Below are 26,326 nucleotides of genomic sequence, written 5' to 3'. Positions count from 1 at the left end.
AGGAGCGGAAAATTAGAAAAATAGAAACTGTTCGATGAAATTAGCACTTGAAGCTTGTAGACTGTTTGAAATTGAATCAATAAATATTGCTACGTTTGATATTATGTTAAAATAATTGTCGTAACGATTATTAGCGAGTGTCTGCGCGAATCAGAGAGGTTTTACCATTTTTCTGATCGCGTATTTACGTCTTTTAGTTGTACGATTCGATGAAGAGTCCAGCATGACTTAGGAAACTATTTTTCTATCTCACGTGATTATATTTTGCTCGATTCGATTCGTTCTTAATTATTGATTTCGAAACAAAAAGGATTTATTTAGTCATAGAACGTAATTTGAAGCAATACAGTCTAAATACAGCGTTTCTAAATTCTGTCTTCTTTCTATGTCGGGAGATACTTAAACGCGATCCGAAAACTAAAATTAGTACGATGAGCTCTTAAAATATACTATTGAGGTAGTCGCTTAGAACTTCAATCGACGTCGAATCTTTAATTAAATAATATAACGAATAAAAGTAAAATATGAATGAATGTTAAAACACCGTATCTCGATACCTGATACGTTAATCGTTTAATTACACAACATACGCATTACTATAAACAGTTTCACGTCGTATTCCATTTATTCGAATATCATTTCTGCGCTTTAAGAGATGCTCGACGATTTTCTATCGGTTTCAAATGATTCTATGCAAACCAATTAGCAAACGAGTATGCGATTATATTTCTCGCGACGAGTATTATATCACCACGTGCGAGTGGAATCGTCGTGTTTACCAATCCTATCTTTCGGTCTGTTTTCTCCACGCATGTAATTCAAAGGAAATAAATGCAATAACGCGTTATACACATATCATTGATTCTTCTTCCACGTAATGTAATTATCGTTCGTACTTACACGCATAGTACGATTCGATTTATTCGAATGAAATTTCAGTCGATGTCCGATTAACTTTCGTCGCTTCGATTTCATCCATCCGAACGTGAGTTTCTATCGCGCGAACGACAAATTGAATAAACGACGAAATCAATTAGAAAAATTAGCGAACCAGGCTATTGTTATACGAATTCCAATTGTATAAACTGTTTGTCCGGCCGACAGCTTCCGATAAACGGAATGTTACCGTATTACGATGCACCGCGAGCAAGAAGAAAAGTCACATCTTGTTTCCAGTCGATCGACAGCGTGCGTCCTGACCTGGCCGTATCGCCCAGTAAAACGCTTCTAAACTGGCTTTAAGGAAAAACAAATAACAGTGGAATCGGGCCAGATATTCGCGTCCGCGGACCGAATTCGCGCAACGATTCGCGTACGCCGCACGCGAAATAAAATCGTTTACGAGGTCGGGGCGTACGAAGTTTGCCAATAAACCTCAACCGAAACAAACAAGGTGTAAGTCATCCGGTCTGGAGAATTACTTGCCCCTTTAATGCCCCCTTGCCCCTTCGCACAAACGGGGTAATTCCTTCTCCTGGGTCTCCAAGGTACAACTTTCTCTTTTAAAGCCACTCGTAAAAAGGGTTGAAGACAGGCCGAGTTGTCCGCAATCGGCAAAAGGGTTGGTGAAAGTAGCCTCGGCAATAAAAATGCTAAAAATTCGAAAGCGAAGCAAGGGTTGACCGGATAATGGCAGGGATGGAGTTTCACTTTCTTTTTTTCTGCAATAACGTAGCAACGACAGTCGGCTTTCGGTCCACGTTGCCTTGCGATCGGCTGCCTGTTACACTCAAACTTTGACGGTGATCTCTTGTGTTATTTTTTGTTTGTTTGATTGTTTTTTTTTTTTTTTGGTTTTATTACGTCGTCGTGGAGGAACGTTAACGGGAAGTTAATCGGTTTATGGAGTCTTGTAAAAGAACTCGACGAGGATTTGCACGGTTATCGAAGTACCTGCACTCGCTTACCTGCCATCAGGTTTGTATCCTCGTTGACTTGCAATCGCCTTCGAATTACCAGCTAATCTACCCATTCCGAAGACAAACTGATTAACTCTACTTTCCCAACAGTATTTCAGTTTCATGTAAGAACGTACGAATAACTTTTTCGATTATCATCTTGATCGAGTCAATTACGGATAGTCTGGCTTCCGTGTAGCTCGATTAACCGTCTTCGTGTACGTATAACAAGGTCTTTAAATATCGGTAACCTTTTTCAATCTGTTGCGAAACAAAAAGAAAGGACCTTCCCAGTATTCGTAAAAAGACATAAAGAAAAGACGTTGAAAGACGTTCGGTTGAAAGAGATTTCATATACGATTAGCGATCTTTTTTCAAGAGACACGTTCAACCTTTCGTCGAATATTAACGTATTAGGTGGTCCGGAACGTCTCTTTCGTTTTATATTATTTCATCGAATTTTGTTCTATGAAAATGATGATCACAACGTTCGACAGACGTTAGGTTTCGCGTTTGTTCAAAGTTGCATCGTTGCGAAAAACGCGTCTGTGAAAGAAAGACGCTTTTCCGACAACCTAATAAACAGCCGACGAATAATTACGCGGTCGTATTCTCTCTGTCAGCGATGTCTCGTGAATTTTTCGTTCGCTTTCTGGCCTAAAGACTCCTGTAATTTCCCGGAAATTATAGGAGCGCGTAGAGTTCGGCTCGTTGAAACAGCGGCCACCGTGTCGAATGGGAAAGCTCGCGGGCAGGAGGCACGGTTTTGGAGCCGCGATTATGTTCGCCATCGTGATCGCGTATGCAGACCTTGCGTCACGGACGCGGCGCATCTAGATCATTGAACTCACTCGAACCGTCCGTCCAGGGACACGGCCTCGAATTATGCATTCTCGAAAGTCTCGTTGCAACTTTTCCTTCTTTTTGCCTCCTGCCGCCGTCCCCCTCTTTTTTCCGTTTTACATGGTCCCCGAGAAACGATGGACGACAGAGAGCGAAGGAAGAGGGTCGCCGGACGGGCGCTGGAAATTCCGGCGGAACTTTGAAAAATTTACTCGCGCGCTCGATGTACCACCGATAAGGGACGGACGGGAAACAGCGATAAAAACAGGGCCGAAGGGAGGACGAACGTCCGCGAGACTCGTAGCCACTCGAACGACTGGATGTAACCCAGGCAGCCGAAAAAACTTGGGAAAAACCGCATCTCTGGAAGAAGAGAGCGAGGAGAAAAAAGAATGCATATCCTGGAGTCCTGGAGAGAAAAGCTGAAATTTCAACAGGGACCTGGGAAAGCGACTTGCTAAAGTTCAACGAGCCCCGACCGCCTTGCTTCGTGTACGAGCAACGCCAAGAGGGAGAGACCTGGAATTTCGAACGAGCAGGACGAAGATGCTGCCGCTGAAGAAGACGAAGAGAGAGAGAGAGAGGCTTACGGCGAAACGAACGAGGGACAAAGAGGGGCTGAAGTCAGACAGGAAGCGAGAGAAAGAGAGACAGTAGGAGAGAAGGAAACTGGGCGAGATCTCTCTCTTCCCGGCCAATGAGTCGTCGTCTCTTTTGGTGGCCCAACCCTCGGGCCAATATGGCTGCGAAAGGGAGCTTAAGTAAGGGTTAGGTTAGGCCAGGCTGATCCTTCCGGACCTGGCAGAGGGGAAAGAGCGAGCTGGACCAGAAATTGGAGGCGGAGTGGGGTGGGCGTCGTTGTCAGCCATCATGGGATGCTGCTGGATACAAGAGCCTCGTTGTCCTCTCCTCTTTGCGCTTTCCTATCGAACCAAGCTGCACGATACCGTGCCGCGAATAATGCAAACCAACTCTACTACGCTGCCGTGTTGTTTACATGCGAGCCGCGCATCGCGACTAATTGCGTCCCCCGACTGACGCGAAGGTTCGCAACGCGACGAACGTTCGGTTCGAAAAGCTGAAACGCGTTCCCGGGGACCATAGGATCGTTGGCCCGACGCCATCGAACGCCTGTTCCAGTTTTTCCCCTTATCAGCCTTGTTTTCTCCAATCTGAAATTCGAGTCGACGACGGTCTACAGCTTGACCCGATAGGTTCCTGGCTTATCGTGCATTTTACTATCCATAGAGATACGCGGTTAGCCGTAGGGGTTGAAGATCGACCAAAGGTCAACGTTGTGCAATCCAACGACTCGTAGATTTTGTATGATCAATGGCCTCTTCGCGGAGGAAACGACCACTTCTCTCCACTTGCATTTCTTCCAAGCTATTTATATACACGCGTCGCTTCTTCGCTATACTTAGGACAGATTTTCCTTAGTGGTATGTTTGTAGAACAAGCTGTTAAGGAGAAGCTCGTTGGTTGTAAAATACGAGTACCAAGAAGGTTGCAGGGGCATGTAGAATAATACGCGATGAGATTAATGTGCGACGAGAGAGAAGCTTATTTCGTAGTAAATGGCCAGAGGAATGTTATGCCAGCGCGTGAAATTAACGTAGAAATTAATGGAGTCTATCTGTCCTCATTGACACCTACTTATTTACTTACTCGTCTCCATTCGCATGCCCTGCAATAATTTTACGGTTGTACTCGTGTTGGATCGTTCGTAAAACTGATTAATCGTCTTATCGCTCTTTAAATTATTCTACACGACAGTTCGATGTGCAGCTCGAATACAAAGTTTCGGTGTGGTAAAAAGTTCACTTGGAATATTATACAACGTTTTAGTTTCAAAACTATTTAAAATATCCGCGTAAATCATTTTTTAACGCTTCCTCGAAATCTATCGAACTATCAAAATGTAGAAACGTTCGTGAAATTTCGCACACCTTGTAACTCATCGAATACCTATACGCGCTATCGTCAAAGACATCGTATTCATACAACGCTGTAAATCTTGTTCAACGTTGTTTATCCTTGAAAGCTACCGCGCGCTATGCGTAAACGACGCTGTGACATAGATCATGCCTTCCATTCCAGTTCTTGGATCTAGTACGTACTCTACAAATATTTAGGGCAGACACTTATCGTCGGATAGCTTCGCGTCTCGTCATCGACGCAGCAATCGAGAGGAAAACATATTTTTAACTGTACACGTTGAGAATTTCCTACGAACGAGAACGCAGAATTCTCGCTGTGAAGAGAACACTCTTCCTTATGTTTTCGGTTTCTCGACAATTTCTTCTCTCAAATGGAGAACTTTCTTGAAGAAGGAAAATCCTCAATTACGCGTCTCGGTAAAAATTAGAAGCTTCGTTCCATTAATATCGTCGCTTTCGAGCGAAGTCGAGCCGCTCGGAAGCCAAAAATTCCACTTTTTACCAACTTCTCAATTTCGTTACACGAGTACGAATCGTTCGAGCTATTTTTCGCTTTTCGATGCTTTTTCGCGAACCCAAAGCGCGCAATGTCTTCTCGTTTCTTCGTTATCACGTTGGAGACTAACACCGTCTCGAAATATACAACGAGCCTGATTATTCTGTGCGATATCGGAGGTTGAACTTTCGGACGGCGAAGCTCGGCTGATTCGAACGATCCTATCTCGTTCTAATCTTCGTCTACGTTCTCTCAGTTTTCGTTAGCCGTAAAATCGGTCCGAACGGTCATCTTCTGGCTTTCCGATCGGGGGAAAAAATTTCGTTCGTCGAACGAGCGAGCGAGCAGAGGCGCGAGACAAGTGAAAAAGAAAAGCAGAGAAGAAGGGGAGGGAGATAAGAAGAGCGTTGGCTCGTTTTCGAATACGAATGGCCGTTCGCGATATCGGTTATTATAAATCAGCGAGAAAATCGTGACTACCCACCGTAAAGGGTAAAGTAAAGTAACGAATTAACGGCGTAGGGAGTGTCGCGAAGTGTAAAGTGCCGCGTTCTCGATGCCTGTTTCCGAACTCTCCGCCGACGTCGAGGCTGGGATACCCAACGTAAACGTGAATTTATAATGACGTTGTACTTTGCGGAATACCTATTACGAACTGCCTTTTAAGGAAGTTGTATATTACGTGTTTCACGGACCTTCGTATGCCAGCCGACAGCCAGGATATTTTAAGAATTAAGATACTGGCTACAAAGAAGCTCGTTTCTCGTTGCATCTCCGCGATCGTTCCGCGTTTTCATATATTTTTCCCGACTACCGTTACACGCTGTTTTTCCAATATCGAACGACGATTTTAAAACGCTTGAGAAATCGTAGAAAAATCCTTCCGAACGTGGCGCCGGACCTCCTTCCCTACGATAATCGCTTCTACGTTTCGCTTTGTAAGCCAAGCATTTCCCTTCTCGTACTCTTATATTCTTAACAATCCACGCTATCGATTGTTATTAAAAATCCGTCGAACGATCGTCAACCCTTTCAGGATCAAACGCTTTCTAGCACTCCTTTTCCAAGCAAGACACAGCGCGCTAAAGTTGCAGCTAGTTTTTATCTTTGAGGTTGTTGTTACGGAGGATAATGCGAGCAACGAAATAAACAAATTCCGAGTACGCGTGCATTTCGGTCTTCTTGGATGTTTCGTTGTTAAGAACGACGGAACACGCAAGCACCGTAAGCATGGCATAAAGCGCAAAGTTGTTACGCAACGTCGAGCGTGAAAGGGTTAACGGAAACTCGCGCAAATCGTAACACCGTCGTATTGTACGGTAAAAGTAACGATCGTTGAAACAATAATCAAAGATGTTCGATCGTGGGTTATTTCTTACCTCCGCATGGACGAAGTCCGACGGCCCAGCTGTGCACCAGTAATCTGCAACAAAAACGATCCGGTTGCAATTGTCGATTTTAAACATAGTGGCGAATTCTTCTAGTTTCGAGAGCGAACACGCTCGGCTATTATTTCGCCGTAACGTTTAATTTTAGGATAAAGAAGCTTCGTCAAGAGCTTCGAGCGATTTTCAACGAACCGCTGCGGTGAGTCACGCGGAACAACAAATTCTTTCGTTACGCTGTCTCGTAAAATCCGACGATCTTTGCAAACATCACGATATTTTTCGTTTCGTTCCCTCGCGTTCTACCTCGACGGAAGGGCGAACCGTTCTCGTGAGATTCGGCACGCGGGGGTGTAAAAAAACCCAGCACGAGAGAAGTGAAAGTTCGCGCTAGCGGATGCGCGACTCGGTTGAAAAGGGTTAGGAGAAAGTTGCTTATTTACTGCGCTGTAAAAATGTCACGGGAAAGGGTTCCCTTTTCTTCCGAGCGAACCCTTTCCATCGTCGCGCTCCACGTCCCGCCTAGGTATCTTTTTAGACGAAATGTCAAATCGTTCACTTTCCCTCGCGGACACTCGTTTCCTCTTTCCTAATTCTCTTCAGTTTGTTCCGAATCTTCGGTCGAACGCGAGCTTTTCTCAACTCCTTCCATCGCGAGTGTGATTCGTAGACGTCGTAGTGCATCGTGATCAGTGATCAGCATACGCAGATTGGTGACAAATTCATATCTTTGCGAATATGCTTGGAGAAATGGAACGCGAGAGAAGATTTGTTTCATCGACTAATTATTGCAACAGGTAGATGTTACATCTTGGCTATTTGATTCTCGCGTGCTATGTACGTTCCACGCGTTTCTGTGCCCGTAAGTTGCATATCGAATGCATAAAGCGGAGTCTATCGATCGGAATGGCAATGATTGAAACGTTTCGCGAAATTGCGACGAGAAGAAGGTGTAATAATTGGGGATTAATTTTCCATAGACCGTCTATCGCTCGTGTTAACGACAATTAACACGGCGTATTTCTCGTTGGTTATTTCTCACCAACTCTAATTTATTTCCACAAGCAAATCTCATGAACGCAAGCCGTCGCCGTCTCCTCTTCTCCTCAAACGTACTTCTCCTTCTTCTCCAAACCATCGTCATCGATACTTGCGGCAAAATCTGCCTCGTTGTTTTACCCGATGTGCCATTCGCACGCAAAAGTTGACACGAAATGGAAATCGAGGAGAACGAGGAACCTTCGAAAGACGAAAAGACTGTGGTCGCCGCGACCGACGGAGCGTCTGTTCGCTCGAATCGCTTTCGACGACTCGAAGAAAGACATCGCGGCGAATCAGGAAAGCTATAAACTAGCTGGTCGTGATATCGAACGACGGCCGTCGTACGGTAATTAGCAACTCGTAGAGCCGGAGAATAAATCGGCGATGATTGTTATTCGATCGGGCGGCGGCGCGGCGAGAGAAGGCGCTGGCAGGAAGCGGCATCCTCGAGACGAAATTTATACGGGCACGTTATACGGCGTCGTTAAAATAAATTAAAGGCGTTTTATCGTGACCCGTGCTATAATTTATTTAAGCCGTTTCCTATTATATCACAGCGCCACGAAAGGCACACTGACCGCGTAATTCCGAGCGATCCTCGCGGTTTCGCGGAGAGCGACGGCCAATCGACTCGGCCGGTTAAATAATATCGTAACCAGGGACCCTTGATCGCGCGACAACGAGGCTGTAACTTCGCCTGTAATTAGCTGGTGGACTCGTTACACGGCCGAGAAAGGGGTGCAGCAGTCTCGTTTAATCGCGACCCGCTGCTTGTCAGACCAGATCCACCTCGTTTCGAAGGATTTCACCGACTTCGGTATCGATCTGCCAGCTAGGTAACTTTATAGCCGGCTTAGCCGAATAGAAGAGTTTAAATTACGATTTAGGAACGATGAATAGCGACTGGAATGGAGTCGTGAAAAGGAATTTTCGGATATCGGCATCGAGCCGGATAAAAGATTGTTTCGATACCGTTTCGTCGCTCCGCTCTTTACGACGCTTTACGATTACGCTTTACGCGAACGTGTACGAATTTGCTTGCGCGAGCTAGGATACGTGGTAATCGATTTCAGAAGCGATTTACAGTTAAAAGCATGAAAATTTCAGCGAATTGGCAAGTCGTAGGTTAAAAACTCTCGTTGCACGATATTTTTACGATTTTCTAATTTTACAGCTGCTGGCAATTGCCGCGGTTTACTCGTAGGCAATTTTATTTCTCTTACTAGTAGTTCCGTTGCTGTGCAAGAGGATTTGTTTTAGCACTAGTAACTTACGAAACTTTTCTAACGATATTACACAGTGGAAAAGTGCGGGACGATTTCGAACACTTGGCGAATTTTCGTACGTCATCGAACATTCAACGGACAGATATACCGCTTGCGAAGTACGAATCTAGAATCGACACAGATCGACACAGACACTTGGACGAAAAGAAATTCCTCTCACGGGGTCCTCGTGAACGAGTTAACGACACTGCCAACACCTCGCCGATGTACATTACAAGTATGATCTATACTTCGACTCATGACCGTCATTAGCGATTTTATTTTAATCAGTGACATGTTTAAATCATTCAGCGGTCAGTCCTACCAAGGGATTGCGTGTCAATGAGAAGCAATTGGCCGAAAGCTGAACGCCCGTTTAACAGCGATTCGTCGTCATTGTAAACGTCAGTTTCGCTCTATCGTTGACTGGGTCGTCGCTCCTCTCGAACGAGATTCCCGCCGAGTCTGCTAGTTCTCGTCGTCTCATGTACTATTTATACGTCCGTGGCTAGCGACCGAACCTTTTCGCGCGATTTTCATCGTTGCCGGAGTGGCAACGTTTCCAACGAGAACGTTGCAGCCGCCGCTTCTCTTTCGCCGCACGTTCCTCGCGTTCCGAGTCGCCACGCGATGGAGTCAGCTACCATTTTCGTAGTACACCGCGATGTCCAATGCCTGCAAACTTCCTTCCGTTTCCTTCCGCATCGACGCTTCCAGACGAACGTTCGAGATTTTCAGAAAATTTCAGGTAAACGAAACGAGCTTCTTTCCCCGGAAGATCACTTGTCGTAATTTAGCGATAATCGAAAGAGCCGCTGCGACGACGAGGCAATGGAAACGCGTTGCAAACTCACAGCCGATTGATCTTTATAGCGATAAACATTTTCACTTATGAATAAACTAATTGCATTGTATCTAACACGGTATTTGTACGTTCGTATACTGTACGTATATTCACGTCGATAACATCAGAGATTTCATACCGTGAAAACGAAAGGTAAAACCTGACGAAGAAAATACGATTACGTGGGAATAATTTTTATAGCCACCGCATAATTTAAATATCAAAGTTGCCTGGTTATTGCCGTAAACGTTTTAGTAACGGCGAACATTTGCGATATCGAACGACGAAGTTCATTAAAGACTTCATTGCCACGGAGTACGATTTCATTCAATTTTAAACGAAATTATAAAGGAAAAGAAGACGGAAAATCGGTAATTTTCTTAACGATTATAGTCAGCGACGAATACGAGGTAAAGTTCGTGACACGGAAAGCGACAGAGGTTTCAGAATCGCTGACTGCTATCTGTGCATGGAATTAATTAACTGTCGTATCGAGGCCGATAAATCATCCGCATTTATAATCGACGTGCCTCTCGCCATTCCTTTAACGATACGACTAATGAACTCGAACTGGCCGATTATTGAACGAACACAGCGTACGTTATCTTGTTCTCTTTCATGGAAAATGTCCGTGTACGAGCCGGCGGCCAGTAGTTTACCAATAAAACGCGATAATTAGCGTGGTTGTAAAAGTCGTTGGTAAGTGACGTTGCTGTAATTTCTCCGTGTATTATTCGACTTCGTCTTTGCTTTATCCTTTTCGAAGGCGCATCTCGGTCCACCTTCGCCTTCCCATCAGCGCCATAATTATTGCCTTGTCCGTAAATTTCTGTAAATTTTTCGTGGCAAGATCGACGTACATCTTTTCTCTTTATTTTTACCCTTCGATGTCAGCCTTGAGCTTTCGCGAAACGGCAAAGTCTCGGCGATTGCTCGTCGATTAAAAAACAGGAATGCGTTGCTTATCTCGTTCATCGAATCAGAAATACCCGTTCGATATTTCCGTAGAATGTATATACCGTTCGAATTGTTCAATTAATGAATCGCACAATACGTTCGGAATAGAGAATTTTCGAGGAATCGGGGTTAATACACATCGCGTATGACGTGAATTCAAATCGGCATTTACTTTCGTAGGTTGTGTGTACGGCTTGAAAGTACGACGTAACCCGAAATTGAGAGAAAACGTTTTATGGTAATTCCTATCTAGACCGTGGATGTTTCTGTGATTACAGGAAATTTAAGGGCTCGTACAGTATAGAAAAATATAGAACATATCCCGAATAACGTACGTTACTTGTTCTCTGTATTCGTTGGCCGAAACAAATCCCAATTTAGATCGCATAATCTTCAATAACGAAATATTTCTTCAGTTGTATTTTCATAAATGTAAAAGTCCATCGGATCCATAAAGATAGGCAGCCTGTTTTTATTAAACGCATACAAGTTCCCGATGTATAAAGCTTTTTACAATACAGATACAGTATCGCGTACGAATTACTCGCGAGCATGGAGCGTTTACAGGAAATTCGAAGATGCGAAAACACACGATATCCGAAAGAGTATAAAACGTAGAAACTAAAGTTCTCGCTGTAACGTTATATTTATCAGACCAGATAAATTCCGGCACAGCCATCGATTCTTTTATCTTTTCCCGCAAAAACGTAAAACAGCATAAACATGTGCGGCCTAACAACTAACGAAAATCGAATCCGCGTGTGAACGTGTCGATGCATTACGTAGTCGCGTTATCGTGAAAAAAGATATCTGGAATGGTTTTACGGGTGCCATTGAGTCACGCCACCGCGTTTCCAACGGTACATTTTTCCACTATTTGCTTGGTAAATCTTCGAAAGTATGCGCCCTGCTGAATGTAACGCCCATCTACGGAACGGGGCTGAACGAGTCACTCGTAGACCTAGATAACCTACGATGGAGCTCCCCCGCGGATTTATCACCGCGTCTCAGCCATTGTTTACGTTTGAGACGGGTCGCGTAAATTCCTGTTTTAAAGTGTCTCGGAAACCACCCGTATCCACCGTTTCCGCCCTCGTGTCTCTCTTCTTTGGGATAACGCACGCTCGCGCTTTCCTTCTGTACCAGACCTTCGTACCAGAACCACGGTGAACGCCACTTTTCGTCTGCCGAAGGATTTTTCCTCCCTCCAAACGGAGGATGTTATACGTGTAGAGGAAAATTGGGGAAATTTCTTTGCATCTGTGTTACTTGGACAATATCCTTTAGATCGAAGCGTTAGGTTTAACTAGAATCAAACATACTATAAACCGTTCTAATCCAAGTTACAGTGGTTACAGTACCATCCAGTCCATGCCGAAAGAATTTACTTATAATTCTCAATGAGAATTGATCGTAAATAGTCTACCAAATAAAAAAAAAATCTCCACGTTACTTCCGATGAAATTTATTTGGTAATGTTGCCCGATGTTACATCGATATATGTATCGGTAGATGATTAATGATGTTGATAATCTTGGCATGCGAATAAGCATAGCGCTAGGTAATTAAGTTTTATCTGTCATTTGAGACAGGTGGGCGAAATTTCGTCCTTGAATATGCTTCCGATGAATATTTATTTTTACCGGGAAACATTAGATAACTATGTTTTACGTTTTACTTAGTGCAAACGAGCAGAGTTTCACTCTGAATGTTTTTCTTCGTAATTTCTACTTCTAACCGGAAGAGTTACAAACGATCGACTTAACAAATGGTGATATAACGTAGAGGACGCATTGACAAGTATCCGAGAATTCTCTCAGATTTATCGATAGCTTGGAATATTAGAAAAGAGGCTCGAACTTCCGGAGAACACTCCGGAAATGTATTATATCCAGTTGGCCGATCGAATTACGAGAAACTCTCGTTTAGCAAAAAGAAATGAAAATCATTTGCCGGGCATCCAGTCACTCGAAACTCGCGCAACATCGGTCGTTTCGAAGTCGGGGAAAACCTAGTTAGGACTCGCCCTGTAAGCTGGCCGACGATCGATATCTCTGTTGCGCGACTTCATCTCCTCTGCATATCGCGAGGTAACGAGAAGACTGACAAAAAGGCGTATTTACAAAGGATGCTATTCTCCTGATAGCCATGAGCGAGAAAGAAAGGAAGAAGCGTGGTGAAGTCGACGGTGGCCCGAGGCGAGGAATCGCTGGAATAAAATTGCGGCGTCGCGTGTGCACCGAGGGCTGCATCCTCGCGGCGCGTTGATCGGGAATCGACGAGCATCCTGCGGACGTTATACGACCAAATTCCTCTGGAAGAGCGGCCTTTTTCAACTGGCTCAGGATTTTAGCGTCGTGAGCCGCTTATTTATACAAGCTCGGCAAGGATATCGCGAACGAACCATCGTAAGTTGCACACGCCTCCAGATTGGAGAATCCCGCGGGAGTGGCTGACCGACTGGCTGGCCTCCGCTGCAAGAAAAAATCATCGGGAGTTCGATCGGCCACCTTGAAATCGTACGCGATACTTATCCACGTCTTTTCCATCTACATAGAGATCGTGCTCGGCGTTTTGATCAGAATGCTCGCTATATGCCGCAGGATGTGTCCCTCGATGGAACGATATCGATTTCTGCGATCTAGTATGATCGGAGGAGAGAAAACGCGAGCATTTTTTCCTCGACCGACTGCGTACGTACGGAGAATCTCGAAGACGGAGTAAAAATGATAATCGCGAACGCTTAAAATAGGCAAAGGTGCGTCTATAAAACGTCAGGTGGTTAGAAGGTTTGAAAATTGGATACTCGGGTAGAAAAGCGATAAACGGAGAGCGTTACCGAGATTGGACGCGTGGAATACGCAGAAAGAAGCGCGCAGGTTTCTGCAATGTGTCATAATATACGTAAGCGTCGCGGGTAGTCCATAAACATCCACATTTTATAGGATAATGGCCGATAAGGGAGCGTAACTCGCGTCATCCGCGTATCATCGTAAATAATTTATCCGCGGGAATATCGTAGGAATCTAAACAAAATCGCGCGAACACGACAATTTTGCGGGTACTGTGTAGCACCAAGGGACGAAGAGAACGTCGGGAATGGCGCTCGACGGTAACGATCGTCGCGAACTTGTTCCAGCAAACTTTCGTGCTCGAGCGATTTCGGAAATTGAACGAGGAGCTTCTCTATATCGCAGGCCGATCGGAATTCGAACAAGCTCTTAATCGGTGAAAACTCCGATTACGTTAAACGTTGTAGTAACTACCAAATCGCATGATTTATATTCCAAACCGAGCGACTTTTTACGGTGGTTTGGAGGCAGGTACGGAATTTCTAGCTGAAACTTTGATTAGCTTCTCCCAAACTATGTTCGAGTTTCGGGAAATTAAAATTTAAACGAGAGTGACTTTCACAAAAATATTATCCACCTTCGTGTCTGGCGAAACTTTCCTCCATTTCGCTGCAAGGAATTTCGAGGGAAAAAGAAACATCACTCCCCACGATTACCTATGTAACCGTAGAAGATCGACATCTTCCAAAGAAAAAAAAAAAAACGATCTCATTGGATCTGTTTCTTTCCAGACGGCAAACACGAAGAAACAAGAGACCCTGTGAATCCTGGACGCAGCTGGAGGCCAAAGTCGAAGCTGGAATCGGCCATGTTTGGCCGGAGAGAGCACGATCGAGGGAAGGTAGGGCTCTCGTCGATCCGAGCATCGCGATTCAACGAGCGTCGATGGAAGGGGGAAGCTCGAGCAGGGATGATGGGGGCTAGAACGTCGACTACGTTGGGGTGGGGTGCCTCGAAACCACCCCTGGTGCCTCGAATAATCCCTCGTATAAATTGGATTGTCGGTAGAACGTGGAAACTGAACTCTACTGCAGCCAGAGTGGTCGGAAGAGGCGAGAGAGAGGTTCGTTGCAAATAGAGGAGAAAAGGAAACTCGCGGTGCAACTCCTCCGGGCGCACGTACAGTCCGCCACCTTCGCTCACACAACTGTGAAAACTCGTTGGCGAACGCACACGTTCGTAGTGGAGAAGGATAGGTACAACGTAGGTTACACGAGGGGTGGCAATTCATACGCGCGCCCACCTTCACCCTCCGTGATTTTCGCCTGTCTGCCGTCGCAACGATCGCGGGGGTGGAAACGGTCGCTGGATTATGCTCGTCCGCGGTCGAACTCGCGTGCAACGGCGTGCAATTATGCACACGTTATTGTGCCAGCACTCTCCGTTATCGAGCTAATGTCACCGCGCTCAAACTCGTTCCCTGCCATTGACTGTATCAGACAGGGGTGGCGCGGTGCACGTTTACTCCGCGATGTCGTCAGATTTCGTGTACTCTACCTTCTGCTAAAACGAGCTAAGCCAAAGGATCTTCTATTTTGTGCTGCGGTGAATTTGATCTGTGTGATACGATGAAACAACGATAACCGAGTGACGTTACGATACATAACGAGGAAGCATTTTGTAAAATTAGAATTTAATGGTATCAGCTTCCGTGTACCTTGTTTCAGCACTGGAAGAACGGAGTCAGAACAAGAAGATCTTATATCGCGCACCCGTGTACTTGATTTGTGTGATACGATCGAACAATAATAATTAAATGATACGTACAACGAAGATGTACATATACACAAGTTGGCAGCAATTTTGTAAAGTTGGTGGATTTCTTGAGTGAAGCACTTAGTGAATTGCATGAGACGACTGTAACGAGAAACGGTCGAGAAGACGGAGCAAAGTGGTTGAAAAATATGTAATTGGAGCTATGTAAGTTGATGGTATAGCGAGTGGAAACTTGGAGGAGCGAGGATGGAACTCATCGCGGAAATGGAAGGGATTAATCTGCAAAGATGATCTCCTGGAACAGATATCCGACGTACAATTGGGATGGTTCCGAGCTGTGACCGCTACATCTTGTTACCGCGAGGTAAACGAGCGATACGTGACGATCACAGGGGGAACGCTCCGACAAATAGCCAGGGCTGGTTGTTTACAAGGTAACTTTATGCTTCTTTGCGTGGATATTAGAACGGTCACGGTGAGGCTAATACGAGCCCCTCGCGGGGTGCTCCGAGCGTTTGCTTATTTTCTCTCTAACGGAAGATTAGAAGACAAAAGCATAGGTGGCCTTTCTTATTTGATATTTTCTTATTTCTCTTGGGAAAGGTACGACTGTTGCCTCGATTAGAAGGAACGCCTATCGATCGAGTCGCTCTTTTTATTAGGAATTTCGAGATTGGACCTTGATTAAGGGAGAATACGCGATTGTTCGGCTAACTTCTTATCGATATTAGTATCGCGTTTTTGTTTCCAGTTATACGATTTCATCTTTGCGTTGTTCGCGACACGCCGCCATCGATGGATAGGAAACTTTTATCTTCTCGTTTCAAGCAAGTAACGTTAACTTCCTCCTCTTTGATTATGTAAGCGGCGTTCTGTAAAAATATCGATATCGCGCTTTCCTTGCTAGTTGTACGTACTCATCTTCGACTTATGAGATCACGTATACAACAACATGGCACATTACTATTAGTAAATGAAGAGCTTCTCTATCTTCGCGTTTCGGAGCTTGATCTTTTTTCAAATTTCATCTCCACTTTAGCCAAGTTCTTGCCAGTGGAACTTAACTCGCTAGTCCCGTCACGATCGCTGCGAACGTAAAACATCTGGCCGCCCCGTCCGGCCGCGTAACATCCGAAAATAGCGCCGTGAATCTAATAAGCCTCGTGGCGAGGTCCCGCGGACGCCTCCGCGTTTCGAATCTCCGCAGAAACTTTGATTACGCTCCGGGAATCTCTACCGCGCTCGCCCTAACCGTCGTAAATTTGTCGGAAGACCTAACCCGAACCTACAAGGAATGGCTCTTTGTTTCCTTTGCATCGATCGAATTACTCTTTTCGAGCTTAGGTTCCTGCAGGTCGTCGGAGACTAGTTACCGAGGTAGATCCACTTCGTAGCGGCGCGACAACAAGGCCACACCTTCGAAAGCAAGGGTTCCTCTTTGAGCCCACGTAGTCGCACGCGCGCCTGGCGCGCCTTCCCTCCGCCTTCAATATGCTGCCTCCGCAGCTACTACGCTCGTTGTTTATTCACGAGAAAACGCGTTCCTCCCCTTCACGATCTCCACCACCGTGTTCCACTCACTTTCCCACGTTGTCCCATAATGTCACCGGAGACTCCTTTCCCTTCTTATTCCTGCACCAATACCGAACGATACCGAGGTCTGCAGAGAGGAATATAGCTTCGTCGAACCCCGTCGACTTTTATAAAATATAAGCAATTTCATACTTTCGGCTCTCGAGGCTCGACTTGGGACCGTGTCGTCTTTACGACGAGCCACCTCGGATTTTGTCAGGTCTTCCTCTCGTTTTAGCTACCCCTCGCCGTCACCAGGATCGGTCGGTCTTCGTCGCACGTGGACGCGACGAGTAGTGTCGGATGGTTCGAACAAGTAGCCTCTTTATGCAGCGCAGTTTATTAGCCCCGAGATGGGCCAACCAGAGGAGCCAGGGAGCCTCGTTGCGGCACGTTAGTTATTATCCACCGGCGCCGTTTAATTATTCCAATCGCCATTGCGCTCCTACTATCGTAAAAATGTCCACGCGGCATTACCGTTTCTTATAATTTTCATTGCATTCTGCGCCGCACCCGACGGATGTTGCTTTCTCGAGGATGGCGTAGCCGCTACGCTGCCACCGTCCGCTTTCGTCCAAACGCTAAGGCGTAGAGCGTTCGTTTTTCCGCAATTGTCACTTCACGGTGGTACCACAGGTTCTGGAAAGTTTATTACGGAGGAGATGACGTTACGCGTCCGAATAAAATCGTCGAATCAGCGTGCTTCGGTTTGTAGTTTGCAAGCAGTTTTATGCAACGAGGTCGAGTCGATTGCCAACATTGAAACAAGATACGTAATTAGGAGTAATTTGGATTTTGAGGTGTAAGTTTCGAGTAATATATTTCGAAATATACAGCAGCTACGGAAAGTATCTTTTATAGGCACTTAATCATTTTCGTAACATCGAATATACGTAGCTATATACCATTGAACGACGTGAGATTTAATATACTTGGACTTTACTAATTGTACGTAAATGCTACGATAAATATAGCGATGTACGAGTACATTTTGCAGGCAGTTTATTTTATAAGATATATGTACAGTATACATACGATAATGTACAGCAGAATATCGTTTACATGAATTTGCCAGAGGACAAATAGTTTAAAGAAGTCGCAATGCAAGTTGTAACAAATAGTCCAATTTGTGTCCGTTGTTGGACAGGTTTATGCGAGCGAATTCAACAGACAGAAACTCATTTACTCGAGAGTACTACCTCAAATTTCGTTCGAACAAATCGACTTCGTAAAAACGCGGTTCTACCGTACGATAATACGCTCGGTCGCATTGCCTGTTCACCGTTCGACATCCAAAAGATGAAAGAGGAAGGTGTCGGACATTGTGTTGTAACAAACAGACATGAGATTGCATGGTCAATCGGTCGTATGTAAATTTACAACCACAAACGTCGCGATTACATAACGCAAGGTTTACCGCGAGAATCTATATTCAGCCAATTCGCTCTATGCAAATCACGACACCGTCGTTAACGACAATCAAAATGTACGTACACAGAGTCCGTTTTAATAACGCGCCAGGGTTAATCGATCTTTTCTTGGTAAACCAGCGAACCTCGTTTTCTCCGGTGGTTAACCAAAGCCATCGAATTTGTTTGCTCCGTTAGACGAAGCAAAATTGACTTCGTTGACCATGCTTATCGACGTCGTACCACGAAATCGCCTAGGACGATGATTTACGAGTCGCACGCGCGATTCGTGACTCGCGCGTGCACGTGGTGCGGATAAACGCGACGAAGCCATCGGCGTTGATGTTCCATTCCTAGTCCCCCCTCTGACGAACCCCGCCTCCTCCTTTTCTCTTTCTTTCGCTATCTTTATGCAGATGACGACGGGTGCAGTTAATTCGCGCTGGAGGCCACGGATGGTCTCGTTCGTTCTAATTTACCCTGAACGTCCATGATTGGGAGTTTGCCGGCAGACGATTTTCTCCCCCGCTGCTGCACCTGCATTCACGCCCACGTAGAACAGAAGCACGTATCGCGACGCGTTACGGATACATGGGAGGAATTTCGCAAGCTCCGTCATCGTTCAGCCGTTTTTCATCATCGAGCTCGCGCACACAGAATTCGTTCGTTCGATTATTTTTATTCGAGGAATGCCACGTTCCTCGGAATAACAAAGTATACACAGGATAGATAAAATATGCGGAGAGAACGTGGTATCGTACTCGTGCAACTTCTATTTGGTTTACGAGTGTACAGGTAGAATTTGGAATTTTGTTTCCTCGGTAATTTTCCTGCACAGAAAGATATCCATATGTAGATGTCACTTGCGCCACGTTCAAGTATACAGCGTACGTATATAAGAAGCTTATTCCGTGGCATTATTTTGTGTCTTGGTATTTGTCTAAGATATTTCATATTGTATGGATCAGCGGTGGTCCCCAAAATAGCCGTAGTAGGTTATATATCTACGGTCGAATATTCAGATAGAAATATATACGAGGGATCTTAATATTCTTCCGTTGTATATTTCTCAAATGATACAGCGGCGCAACGTTCCATTCACCTTTCGATGTGCAATCTTTTTCAGACGCAGAAAGTTCCACCGGCTGCGCGATGGAACGCCCTACGTCCTGCAGAAATATGGCAACTCAATTTCGTCGACGGAGCTCTTGACGCTCGGAGGCTGCCAGCGTTATATCTGCCAGCGTCGTTTCAGGAAGAAAGTCGAGTGTGCCTGCTTAATTTCCCGTGCAGGTTCCAAAGAATTGCTGCCTTATTTCCAGACCAGCCGTTTCGCCGCACCTGCACCCGCGTTCGTAAGAAAAAAAAAGAAAAAAAGCCATGGGCGAGCGGGCGAACGTTCGATAAAGGGGAAGTCGAGAGGGAAACGACAGAATCGCGACGAACAAAGCTCGATTCTCGTGGAAAGCGTAGGTGGAGTCGAGTAGATTATCTCAGCAGACAGCGAAACGGTAAAGTTCTCAGCCGACGGTTGTGCGTCGCAGGGCAAAAGACGAGGCAAGAGAAAGAAGACTGTGTTCGAAGGAGGGAGAGACGGAGAGAAAAAGGAGACGATCCAACGGGAAACAAGGAGAGAAAGAAATGGAGAGAAAGCTTTTTAGGCCTTTCCTCGGAACACTGCAGACACAGCTGTGCGAAAACTGCAATGACACGCCCCCTCGCCCCTATCTCACCCCTGTGCCCTCGTCTCGTTTCGTCTTCCACCCTCGAGACGTCGATGGTCAGGGATAGGTTCTCCTGGAGCTCGACGAGCTTTGGCTAGCGAGCCAGGGTCGATTCGAACCACCGTCGAGAGTTTCGTTCAGTGGTGGGGGACCGACATACGCGTAGGTACATACCTCTACACCGACACATAGCTAAATATATAGAAACAAACCTGATGGAGGATCACAGAGGATCGTATTTTTGTCGATTTCCTAATTTTAACGTCTCTTTATAACTGACCGGGAGAATTTTAATATGACACACTGTAAGATGAAAATTCGTTGATTTTGTAATTTTAACGTCGCTTCATAATCGACCAGGAGAATTTTAACGATACGTTTGAAGATGAAGATAAGAAACTGGCTACGCGAGAGAGGCTGGTAACACGATAACGATCTTACCGATCAAAATCTGTGCATATCTAATAAACTGTAGATACATAAATGTCGTTTTAAGCGTAATCTTTGAAATTCGCGCTTAACCTGCACGGCTCAGAGCCACCGTTCTTCCCATCTATCAAAAGCTATCGTACGTTCTAAAAAAGGTAACAAATTCACGATATTCTTTAAACTTCGTTCTTCGTACGTCCATTAGCCGTATGCGGCCACCGTTCACTGGCGTGTCGACGCTTTCCGGCAACGTCGATGTTGCCCCCAACGGTGTATTGCTGTTGGTCGGGCTGCTGGTCCGGTCTCGAACGTCTACGACCCATACAGTTTCACACGAACGCGCAACACCTCTCATCGGTGATGCTACATCTCCGTGGTGACGGCGGATGCTGGAGAATGGCGGTGGTGGTGGTCGGTCGAACGCGGTGGTGCTTCACCCCTCCGGCAGGCACTGGCTGCTCCGCAGCATCACGCACAGATCGATACGCGGCCGTTGGCTTCACCTATTCTGCCAGACTCTGCCCGGTGCGAGCGTTCCCTCTGGCTACCACCAGCCGAGGGTTTCGATGCCGGCGATTCGTGTAATCGCGCCTCTTCCATCGATCGCGACCACCGCTCTCCGCACAGACGATCGTTTCGAGAGGCCAGCTGCTGCGCGAGAAAATTACGCCCCGAGAATTTCGCGCGGAAACTCCAACCGATCGCTTGGCCGATGCTGCCAAGCTGCTCCATCAACGTGCATTCTCTCCCGGGGAATTTCTACTTTTCTTCGGGTCTTGGCGTTCGTTATTGCACCGTTTCGGTATGAATTTCGCTGAGTCTCGACTTTGACTTTAAAAGACGAATCGGGGGACCGTTCGCCGAGACGCGAATCGATTGCCAGGCTGTGGCATCACGGAGGATTCGTTTTCCAGTAACTTTGAGCGACAGATATCGACTCAAAATCGATTAGAATTAAGTCGTCTTCCCGAACGTGATACAAATTTATGGTTAATTAATGTTCGTGGTAATAGAGTTTTCGAGACTGAATTTGGCTGGGTATCGAGCTTAATTTCAAAAAACGAATTGGCAGTCTATTTCGCTGAGACGTAAATCGAGAAGGCTGAAACAAGGAGACTTAACTGGATAAAGCGATAGATAGCAAACCAATATCGGTAAAGATAAAGCGACGAAAATAAATGATAAATTCGTAGTCAATGGATACTCGTACTGATAAGTTCTCGCGCCTTCGAATATCAAATTTTTCGATATAGAACCTCGTTGCTGCAGACTTAGTGCAGATCCTACGATCGTAGAGACGATAAATGGATGGATCGTGCATTTGTCTGTCAAACGAGAAGTCCGATTTTAGCTTGCAAATGGAGCAAGATCGTCGATGAAGGATTGATTTACCGTTTTCGAGTAACTGTGTCATCAATGACGTCAGAAGAGACTCTTTCGTTACTTCGTTATTACAACCTTGTTTTCGAAACATAGCGATACAGCAGCTTACCGATAGACGAATCATTTGCAGTTAACAACCTCGAAGCAATAAAATCTGAACCAACCATCTTGTTTATGATTTCATCTTAAAAATCTCTTTCCACTCCATCTCCATTACCATACCATAAGAACTCGAACAGATGCCGCATCACATGTCGAGCTCTCCATCAGTGACGCAAAGTCGTACAAGTGTCTACTTCCGCGAATGACACAAAACAAAAGAAAAGAAACGTTTTTCTACATTTTCTAGATTGCTGTCGGCGAGCACGACCTTTTGTCCCGAAGCCTTTAAGGATATAATAAAACGACGAGTAAAAGATTTGGAAAATTATAGAAATTAACCAATTACGGAAATTAAATTAACGCGATAGTAGTTAATAATAACGTTTAATCTTGCAGCGGTTGTCGAATCTTTACGATCTAACTCTTATCTATGAAACAACGTTTGACTTTAATTTAATTTTTCAAAACGTTTTAATAGAAACTTGAATGAATGAAACAACGTGGAAAAAATTATTAAACGAATCCTCCCACTTCCTTGTCACAGTTGCAATGCCGAGAAGCAGCACTCGGTGATGTAAATCGAGCGAAATAAATAAAAAATTAGCGCAAAACTGGTCCTTAATGGATGTAAGAGTTTTATTAACAATAGAAAACGCTTCTGCATGTGAACAGATCTAAAGGACGAATCAGGCCGAAGATACGAATGGATAACTTCATTGTACGATCCATATCGTTGCTGCATTGTGTTTAAATCATCGCAAATGCAACACACGCTCCGATTTGCTAATTACCGCGATATGCAGTTACACGTCGTTAAATAAACTCGCCGGGTGTTCACGGTGAGAATAATCAAGCAGTACAGTCAGGCTTGGAGATCGACATGCGTTAATATCGCAATTGCAAAGAAAGGGAGGAAGCGCTGGTTTAATTAAGCCTCGTGTTATGCGTATCGGTTGCAAGAGCGCGTCTCGCGATTATTTCGCCCCGAGCAAAAAGACAATTCGAACCGGTGACTGCTTATCTAACCAGTGCAGTGGCCACCAGGAAGTGCAACTCCATTTACCAGTCACCGACGTTATCTGTTCCACCAAAAACTGTCGAGTGTCTTCGTTAAGCGCGGTTCGCTCGCCAGAGATAAGCTATCGATTTTTTACGACGCGCACTTCTTCGTACGATCTGCTATCGAATCGACTGAAAACGTTTCGCATCGTAATATGTCTACGTTCGAACGAAGCAGTTCATTTCGTAAGCAATTTCTCGTAAATCGTTAAATGTAAAGTATCGTTTTGTAACAGTTACCGACACTCCCTGTACGATATTCGAAGTACATACACGTATAAAAGCTGTCTCTAAAAGATTTAATTAAAATTCTTTACGTCTTAATCTCCTTTTCGTTTCGATTTTTAACATCGCAAGGGAATGTTCAACGTGAAATTGAAACAAAAATTATGCGTATCAGTGACGATTCGTATTTCGGTATTTTTTAATATTACGTAAAATCTGACAGATTCTTTACACGTGTAACGTGTAACCAAAACGACAACTTGTTACGTTTTATCGTCATCAACCGTCGACCGAACGGGCGAGTTCTTAAAGTTCGTCGGGCCGCGGGACCATTAAAAAGGCACGAAGAAACTTTACAGACAGCAGATAGTCTGGGAAGAAGGGAGAAAAGTTTCGTTAAATCCACCCTCCTTTAAGGATATTTTTCCTTCCAAGCGGGGCCAAGTAGACCATACGTACGGTCGAACTAAATAAAAATGAACAGCGAGCCGCTCATCGTAACGTTAAGGACACTACGTCCGATCGTTTATGCGCTTGTCCGACGTCGGCGTTAAAAGCATTCGCTGATAAATCGTATCCTTCGAGAGATTTAACGAATCTCGACAATGAAAGATTGCTATTAAAGCACCGAAGATAAAGGCTCGCAAAGTTTCTTTCTAATTATGGTCAGGCATTCGTCGAAGGGATTCGTATTTATTGGAAAAGTTCATCGGGATATTTCTTTAAATCATCGCGCACTTTGTCTGTCACTAAACAGACTTAAACCAGGCTCATCTGGATAATGATCGATCGCGTAGATTTTCCAGTTTTCTTGCCTCCCGATCGCTAAACCTTCGTCGATGAATAATGCGTGACTCGATACTGGAAAACTGGCGAATCCGGCTGACAAATTATCAGTTACTTTGCGGTGACCGCGTATCGCTGTCGCGCCACGAGTCGCGCAAACTTTCGTCGGGATCGCGCGTTTAAAAGAGCAAATATATTGAAATGTTGAGGTCTATGGGCAGCTGGAGCAGGCGAGACGCATCGTGACGAATGCTTCGTTCGTCGATTTCCTCGATGGAGATTCGATCGTTCGATTTAGACGAATAAAAATCGATCGATAAAAGTTTCGAAGGACAGGAGGACAACTTCTGTGAGCGAAATATAATCCTGCAGAAAGGAAGATATTCCAGAAACTGGCGAGTAACGCTTTTTATTTTTGTTCTGGTACATAAATCCAGGAAAATATTCGAAGGTTTGTAAACATCTTCTATGGATATATCACGCGCGTTATAGGAAAACAAATACAATTTGATGATCGAGTCTCGGTAACACAACATGTACGATAAGGACATAAAGTTTTCTATGATACGTATATTTAGTTCGACCTCGCAGTTAAGAAATGGGACATAGTTTAGAAAAAAAATTGTAAGCCTGTGCATATTCATTTCGATATTTTCTAGATAAGAGTTTTTGCTATGCCACTATGTAATTACATGCTCGTCAACACGCTTATTACATTCGACCTTGAAAATGTATCACGTAGCTATATAGGGGCAATTGCTCAACGTTGTACAATTAAACGCATGTATTTCTTTTTTCTTCTTTCGCATTCGAGGTAGCTGGAATTTAAACTCGCACCTCGTATTCCTGCGATACGAAAACGATCGGGGTTAACGTCTGTCGATCGACGCGACAGTCGCGAAAAGGAAAAAAAGAAGAAAGAAGAACAAAGGGAAAGGGAAAATCGCGTAATCCTGCAGTCGCGTAATCGAAAGCAAAGGTAAAACGCGTTAATTTACCAAGGCGATTCATTAAAGTACGCGAGCGGCCTCGCAAATAGCCGACTGTTAGTCCTTTTTTTTACGGGCCAGGTCCTCGTTGCACGCGTTAAGCAGAATCGCGCGCGATTATACTTTCAGATACGGCGTCGTTCGACTTTGTATTTTTCACACGTACCAGCGTTGTTTTCTTATCACGGAGCCGGAGTGGCTCGTAAGTCGTGCACAAAATCGCTTCGTGGAACTCGTCTCTCACACCCTGTCTGCTCGCCATTGTTTCACCAACCCTCCAGACGCGATTCGAACCGTCGACTTCCTCAGGAAGATCCTGACAGGGCTGGCAATCGAGGCAGCTTTCCCATCGTTCTTCGAGATCACATAATTTTTTTACTTTTTCTGTGTTTGCCTTTTTAAGCTTGGAAGCTTTATTCGTCAAATAAGAATGCGTTCGTTAGCTGGTTATTAGCATCGGAACGTCTACTTTTCACACAGAAGTACAGTGATATTATAGCGTTATTATGGCGATATTAATTATTTTCTTTTTTATTTAATTCCTTACATTCATAATTTGTCCAGTTTCGACATTTGGTAGAATCTGTTAGCTGTATATTAATTATTGGATAGGAACTAGGATACACAGCTAAAATTTCTGTCGTTTCGAGCGTTACGCGAAGTTATCTAAAATTTGATAGAGTCCTTCAATGAATATAACGAGCAAGTGTGCCAATACGTCTGACGATATTATTCGTAATTATTGGAACAACAAACATTTTATCTTTTGCCAATTATCAAAAGTTACGTAAGAATTTCTTGCTACTTTTAACACGTATTATCCTTTATTGGAACGGTGAACATTGATCGTATCGTTGGTTAGAAATTGCACGTGTCTTAAATGTAAATTATTCAAGAAATATCAATCGAGTATCGATGTCGTTCGAATATGTAATTACGAGTGGAAATATATAGGTGTATTGAGACGAAATCACCAACGTTGCAGCACGACAGAAAATGTTGTACAACACGACGTTATATAAGACGAAGTTGAAGTGCAGTTTCATGGTTAATCCGAAGCGAAGATCCGCGCTATCGATCGTATTTTGAAGTTGTTACCGAATGTATATATATAGGTATTTAGGTTTCCTGTAGTTAGACTTCGTAACTGTAAATAATATTATAATTTATACGATAAAAGTGCGAAGCACGTTCGAAAGAAATTCGTACAAAACCAGAGGCGTGTTCTCTCGATTTTCTTCCTTTTTTTTTTATTAAATTCGAGATATCCGTTCGATTTGTACCGCGGCATCGATCGATCGAACATTAATACGTTTAACGGGACCCGAAACGTGTCGCTCTAACGAGATAAAATAAGGAACGAAGGCAAGAAACACTACAAATTGCTTTTTCTCATTAGGCTAAATAAATG

At 44.6% G+C, this 26,326-nt stretch overlaps 1 long non-coding RNA gene across 1 annotated transcript in view; it reads right to left on the bottom strand.

Moving 5' to 3' along the window:
• LOC117209825 overlaps positions 1-26,326 on the bottom strand; it is a 176,763-nt gene that overhangs the window by 54,626 nt on the left and 95,811 nt on the right. Inside the window, exon 3 of the long non-coding RNA XR_004487992.1 lies at positions 6,557-6,600. This is a non-coding gene — a long non-coding RNA (uncharacterized LOC117209825). The remainder of the gene's footprint in view (positions 1-6,556; positions 6,601-26,326) is intronic.

The sequence above is a fragment of the Bombus bifarius genome, unplaced genomic scaffold (genome assembly GCF_011952205.1).
Source record: "Bombus bifarius isolate JDL3187 unplaced genomic scaffold, Bbif_JDL3187 scf7180000007968, whole genome shotgun sequence".
NCBI lineage: Eukaryota > Metazoa > Arthropoda > Insecta > Hymenoptera > Apidae > Bombus > Bombus bifarius.
This window is presented reverse-complemented; position numbering and strand designations above follow the sequence as displayed.